Genomic DNA, 7,681 nt, shown 5'->3' on the forward strand with positions numbered 1-7,681 from the left:
AAAGCAGGGGAATAGGGAAAGGGTTTATTTAAGAGCTGGTACAGAGGAAGCGATTTAAAGAACAGAGTAACAGTTTGGAAGATCTATATAGATCAAGTTAGTGAACTTCACTGTGCTTCTCAGTGTGATGCCATGGGCAAAAAGCATGCTGGTAGAAAACTGTGTAACTGGGAAGCAGTGTCTTTTTAGACATAGACTGTGTGTTTAAGATAACTAAAAATGAGACTCAATAGTGGATATCAGCAGGGAGGTGGACTATGTTGGCCATGTTATAAACAGCTTGGAGACCCTGGAGAGACAGAGAGATGAGGCAGCATAGTTCTGCATCTGGAAAAAAATGGAATACAATGAAACAAGATACTTAGGAATTTATGTCCCGCCTAATCAAGAGAGTAAGAGTGATGAAAAACAAATAAGAAAAAAAAAACATGGGAGGGAAAAAGTTACAGTAACTTTGAGAACACTAGGTATGCCTCCTTTTGCCTTATGTGAAGCTGACCGAGGACACAAAGATAAATTTTCAATAGGATGGTGTGTGCATTAATTACAGGAAATGTTTGTAGTAGAGCTTCCAGCTTCCAAACAAAAACCATGGCAATCTGGTATAAAGAATAACTCAGGCATCATGGCACCTGCTGAGAGCTGAGAACAGCTTCTTTATGTACAAAATGTCAGTGAGCAGAAGGAAATATATCCTATCTATTGTTCCCCTGATTTTGAAAAGACATTTTTATGGGGCTGGAGATTGGAAGGTTGGGGAAAGGCCCGGCCACTTCTGTCTCTCCAGGACAAGGGGGAGCTTCCTGTCTGGGAATGGCTCTGGGGGTCCACTCTGGCTGGGTGTGGGGCTGTGGTGAAATGGAGGGCATCCATCCCCATGGCACTGTTCCCTTAACATCAGCAGTAACTGGCTGAAGTGTGTGCTCTTTGAGTTGGGAAAAACCTATATGTATTTTTTTTTCCCCAGAACTTATTTCACAGAAAATATAAGACATGCCATGTTCACACTGCCTTGGGTATTACGACAGGATGGGTCATTTTGGCCATGCACAGAGAGTATTTCTTCATGTAAGACAAAGAGCTGTTCCTCAGACAACAGGGAGGCTGTCTGTTGTGTGTTTAGTGGATAACATTTATTGCCTTCTATGGGAATGCTGTGTGTGATGAACACCCAATGTCCAGCAGAAATCTGCTCACAAAGAGGAGGAGAGAAACCCCAGAATTGCACAGCAGACATGATAGACAACAACTGTCGCTGTAGAATCACATACTTGATGATTTGAATGAAAGACGAAAACAGAAAGTAAGAGAATGATAATCCATTTCGGGCAAGCAAAGTGGAAGAAATGCTGGTAAAATCTAGCAGTATATATCACCTAGGAAAGAGTTAATTCCTATAACCCCACTCTCTGCACAGAAGCTAGGAGTACTGACATCCCCCTCAGGCTATGATCAACCATTGAGATTTTTTCCTGATGATGTAACACTTGTAACATGACATCTTGCATGCATTTCCTGGTTGGGGTAGTTATCTGCATAACCTGAATGATATCCCTGCACATTGCCCTGGCACTTTCCATGAAATTCACTTGATATCATTTCTTTTTAATAAAAGCAACCACTATTTTACTAATCCTTGCTTTGTTCTTTAGCTGTGGGCCAGATTATTGGTTTTCAGCTATACCAGCGCAGACCATTTATGTTCACAGGCAGTAGCTATATACTCAAGTGCAAAGGAGGGAATTTATTTCAGCCACCCTAAAAGTAGCAATGGTCATCTTGGACATAACGGGACATGGAAGCCAGGATTTCCCTAGCTAAGGGTATTAGTTGCTACAGGCTCAGCTAAAGGCAGGTGCACCTGCTTTGAAGGGCACTGACATTAGTGGGGGACTCTGACTGCCATGGTCTTGGGGGGGCATCTCACATCCCTTACCTGGGACCAAAACAGAAGCACATCTTCTGTAGCTGAGGCTCAAATGTTGCTCCAATGCTCACTGAGCAACCAGTGCCTGGGTACAACAGGACCCTGCTGAAAACCCATACAGGATTTCAGAAGCCAGTTGTGCATCTGAACAGGAAGAGCAATGGGAGGTATGTGAGCTGGAGGTGGTGTGAAACTGCTGGGAAAAGACTGCCAGAGACTTGGAAATATTGCCAAATGGAGGCTGAAGTTTTGTTTGTAAACCTCCTCAACAAAGTCATCATGAAGAATCAAAGAAAAATTATCCAGGAGCAGAAAGATACCAAACTAGGACTTTTCCATTTGGTTCTGTAGGACTGAAATCCTTGAGCATAGATATCTATAGTATTTGCTGGAGGCAATTCAGTTTGCTAAGAATGGTGCCTTTTGAGACTAGTTTGGCATCCTGCCTGGCATTTGGGTGACACGCTGGAAGGGCATTCGTCTCCTGCAGGCTCCTGTACTGTACATATCTGCCTGCCCATGTTAATGTCTCATATAACCCAGGACAGCTCAAAAAGCACTATGCAACTGAATCCTCCCCTACATGTTGAGGACTGAGCTGCTTCTCTAGATTGTATTTATAGTTTATGGAAGGAAACAGGTATTTTGTGATTGCTCTGGGCTATTTTAGGTATCCACCATAGCATGAGATGAATTGTTTCCTGTAACTGCTTGTTTCTCTCTGTTAAGTGAGCCCAAGGTGTTTTGCTCACATGTAGGTGTCACTCACATGTAGAAACATTTCAGATGAATCTACCACAAAGTCTGGGAAAAGGCTGCAAGTGAGTTTCCCAAGAGCACCCAAGTCCCATTTTACAAAAAGCTAAGTGAATAGGCTCTTACATTTCATGGAAATCACTGAAAATTGGGCTCTTAAAACTCCTGAAATACTGCCCCTAAGTTAATTAGGGTCTTAGGAATATCTTCCCCTTCCTCTTACCTTTGGGAAGTGAAGTGTTGGTAATTGAGCTAAAAGGACAGTGCTGCTAGTAAGCATTTTAGATTGCTGCATTTGTGACCATGTTACAGTCTTAGCCTGTCTTCTGGGGATCTGCCGTGGAGCTCCAAGAGGCAGCCAGGGCAAGACATCCAGACAGCTAAGTACTAAGTATTCCCCGAAGTTTCTGAAAGAGTGTCTAACAGAAAAAAGGCTCGCAGGAGCATTGCGTGTAGGTCAGGGGAAAGAACAGAGCACTGCGTAAAGGCTGGCCGAGGGCATATTTGGGATACGTGCACCGTTCTGGTTGTTACGGAAAGGATGCAAGTCAAGTGGAAAGAAAGAGGAGAGCACAGCCAGAATGCTACAGGGGATGCAGGAAACGTAACTACACAGGAAGCTTAGTAATGCTAAATCTGTCTTCTCAGGGGAAGAGGAGGTGAAGAGATGGGGCTGTTATAATGCACAGAATACTTTGCACTTCTCCAGAACCATCCAGTTAAGGAAATGTAAATATTCTGATCCTCAGACCACTGTGGGTTGATAGTTATTTCCACTTTCTATAGGGGGAAGCTGAGAGAGGGAGTGGTATAAGTAAGCCGCTGTTACACAAAATGAGGCAATGCCAATCCTGGAAGTAGAGCCTAGGGCTTCCAGGCCCTCCCCCTTTGCTTGGCTGGCAGGTTGTGCCACATATATAGGAAGACTGAGACTTTCAAACTAGCTACATCACACCATGCAGCAAGATAGATACAGATATAACTTAGGCAAGGCATAAAGGTCAAAACATTTAAAAATGTTACTTGCCTAGGGTGGCAGCGAGATTCTTGAGGGGATCAGCAATCTTAGGACAAGTGGGGTTTATATGGGAGTTTTAGGTCATACTGTGAAAATGTTCTTTCAAACGGAAATCTCTCTTCAACTTTAGTTAAGATATGGCAAAGGCCTCCCACAGTACTGATAAAACTAAACTGTGTCACTGTGAGCCTTTTGGTCACCTATCCTTATTTTCCATGCAAAGATCCATTAACTTTGATATTTTCTACTTCCTCAACCAGAGCCATTTTTGTGGATCTGAATGTGCCTTAGTTTCCTTTGTAAGACAGAGCAATACTGCCCACCTCTAAGAAAGTAAGACAAGGAAAAAACAACATCTTTGATATATTCATATCCTTAATTTGTCATGCTGAGGTAGAAAATGCTCTGAATATCAAGCCTTGACATTGTTGCCGGGACAAAAATGGGGCTTTGAAGTTGAGCAGGATGTGCCTGAAGAAGTCAGGAAGGATGTCTATGGGCTAGGATCATGGGACCTGAAAGATGTGGCTCCATTTCAGAAAGGCATTAGGGATCTGTGTGGTGCAAGGATTTCCTATAGCCAAATATCCACACCCAGTAAAGTGCGCTTGTCCTCAGTATCACTGCAAGAGCTGCAGTGCAGCACAGTCAGGCAGCACAGTCCAATGGCTAGAATCTATTCCCAGCAGATTTTGCAAGCTGTAAATATTAGACCTTGGTTTTATCAGCCTGCTATTAGATCCTGGATGTACTAGATCAAAAGTATGGTGGGTATGTCTATAACACAAATCAGTGAGGTGACTGCAGTGCAGACATGGCCTTAGAAAGAAAGTAGGTAAATATTTAGAGAAGATATGCCCCTGGCTTCTGAGGGAAAATAAATGGTATGTAGTGGTGTGTGATGAAAGCGGTGAAATCAGATATTCTTTTTGGCTTCTCCTCTGCTTAGATTTTTTTTTTCTCTTCCTAAGTTGAAGCCCAAAATATTAAGGATTTATTCTGCAAGAGAGTGTCACTCTCTGCTTAAAGCCCTGAAGACTTAAAAAAAGTTCAAAACCAGACATTCGTTAAATGAAGCATTAAGATCAGTTTGACATCCCACTTAAATGCTGCTGTCTGCGTTATCCCGTTAGCGGAGCTTCCTTAAATCCCATTTGCACATCAGAGCTGCACATTGCCTTACAGATTATTATGATTACTTACAGCGGCCACTGACAACACTTCTGGCTTGACAGAGAGCATCTCATTCCTCAGAAAGAGATGCTTTTAAACAGGATTGGGGGAAGAAAAAAAGAAAGGGATCCATAATAACAGCACAGTTTGGGCGCTGCAGCAGGAGGTAGGAGCCCTGTGGTGGGCAGGCAGGAGCTCTCCTCACTGGACGCAGCCCTGTCGGCTGCTGTTCCAGCAGTAGTATCCACAGAAAAGACTGGCACCTTCACTTGGGGGTTAAAAAGAGAAAAGAAAGTCTTAAAACCACCCTCACAGAAGCGGCCCCACAATGCCAGCCTCCATCTGCCCACCCTGGGCAGCTTCTGCAGGACTCGCCAGCCGTCTCCACCACACTTGCTCACCTGTCCTTTGCCATAACTGTATCAGCACTAGGCATGAGTTCAAGCTATGAGTCTGAACCTTTGAGCAACAGGACAAGAAATCTCCAGGCAAAACTTATTCCTGTAGTGCTTAAGTGGAGTTTTGCGCATGTGAACATCTGGCAGTCTGGGGCTCAGCTGAATGCGCATGTGAACATCTGGCAGTCTGGGGCTCAGCTGAACACAGGTAACTCTATACATGCGGAGGACCTCTTCCCCTCACTTAGAAACAGCGCTGTGGATGTGGGGAGGAAACAAAATATGCTGGTTCTCTCTGTATTCCCTCAAATGCTCTCCCTGTCCATGGCAGTCATGATCAGGAGTGATGTGTTGTTTACTGTGTCGCACAGCAAGAGCCCTGGCTTCCAGAGCAATGTGGAGCCTGGAGTACTTGTGGCTGCAAACAGTCTGTCAGAATGGGATTTTTCACTGAACTTCCTACTTTGATATTCAAATTGACAACTTTCAGTCCCTCTGGCTTATGGAGGAAATATGCCTTGGCACACATTTTTTAATATCCTTCAGGTTTTTGAGAAGGAAACACAGAAGGGAGGAAAGTGTTTAAACTCATCTTCATGGCTTGGGCAGTCTTTGCTCCACTTTGTCCTTGCACCAAGCCAGCACTGGTCTGACTCCCTCCTGATGCCTGGGTTTATGGCTGGGGAAGCCAGCTGCAAGCTAGGATTTTCCTCATGGCAAATCCATCACTGCTATACCATGTGCATGAAGGCGTTCCTAGATCTATGAAAAGCTTACTTCATTCACAAAATGAAAGCAACATCCACCTCTCCAATGTCTTTACAGAACATCAAGGCAGTCAGGATGAATTCCTGCCCTTCAGAATTTCCATGCAGTTGCTCTCAGCTACCAATCTCCTTCTTGGATGTGAGTTGCCAATAATATCAAAAGAAAATATGTACACCTTGGATCAATTGCTGTTAACGGTTGGGGTAGAGAGTGGAGGCATCAAATTTACCCTGAGCTGTACCTCTATAGCCACAATGAGATTTAAATGAAGGCAGAGTTTGGTCTATAGGTTTAAATTCCTAGCTGAGGTGATGTGGCCTACCATTTTTTCTGGCCTGCTGGGCATGTAAGTAATATCAGTTTAGGATCTGTTAGGGTTCCCTAATATCACACTAGCATGATCTTAAGCCCTAAACCTCTTGCACATCATTTCTAGCTTTTTCTCTCTGCTGGAGAGATACTTGGAGGGGAACCAGGGGACTGTCAGAAAGACTGGGGCAGGAAATAGTTTCATAAGCCAAAGCGAAATCGGAGAAGGTTAAAAATTAGCTGTCTGAATTCTCTGCTGATATCAGTTGGCCTAACATAGTGGAGCTGCATTAATTTACTCGAGGAAACCATTTGACGCCACTTCTCCTGCAGGACTGTGCTGAAGAATAGCAATCTGTCTGGGAGAGATGGGGGGAGGTTTGTGTTCCGTTTAGTTATGACCCTTTGGTGCAGATTGTTGGGTTCATGTTTGTTACCACACAAGCGGCACAGCACTAGACCGTGCATTTTGCATATGCAAAAAATATTAAGTCTGGATGTAGGCAAAGCCTTCAGAACAGGTAAGTTACACTGATGAAATTTTCTTTAGATTCCTTTGAATCTGGCCCAGTGTTTCTAAATAACTTAATGCTCTGTAGATTTACAGTGTTTGCTGAAAACAGTTTGTATGAAACCTGACCAGCTGAAATCGAATCTGAGAATATCTCCAGCTTGCAGAGCTGTCATTAAATATTAACAGCAAGAGGCTAGGTCTCCCATGGATAAGGTAGGCTTGCACTCCTTTTGCTGTGAGTGGGAGCAAGCTTCATAGAGCAAGGGGAGAAAGTATACCTTGGCATGAGTACCCCAAACCATGAGTCAGAGGAACAGAGGAGCTTAAATGGAGGTTTAAACTGGGACTGTCCATCTTTGCCTTTGAGGCTGAAGTGAGGCTGAAGTGGGCAGGTGTTTTCAAGACAAGAATTTGAGTTAGACAAGGATGGGGCTGCTTCAGACCCAGCCATTCACACAGCTCTGCTTCAGTGTCCATGTTGCCTTCCATCCAGCTGGATGTTGCAGCGTTCTTAGGTGAAGCACATACTTCAGCAGAGGGACATATCACAGGGGTATAGGGCCTACTGCATGCAGCAGGAAGCACTTAAAGAAACTCCAATACTTCAGTTTAGACCAGAACTTGTGTGGTTTTAGTGCTGCATTTAAGAGCCCTCTGCTCCTGCAAGGGTACTTCAGAATTAGTACGTGAGTACAAAATATTATGGTGATAACATGACTCAGAAGCACATATCCTGAGGCAAGTAAGGACTGTTATTCCCTTGCCATATAGACCTCATTACTGTGGCACAGATGGGTGATGAGATTTATCCATGCTCA

Source organism: Dromaius novaehollandiae, chromosome 3, assembly GCF_036370855.1.
Source record: "Dromaius novaehollandiae isolate bDroNov1 chromosome 3, bDroNov1.hap1, whole genome shotgun sequence".
NCBI classification, from domain to species: Eukaryota; Metazoa; Chordata; class Aves; order Casuariiformes; family Dromaiidae; genus Dromaius; species Dromaius novaehollandiae.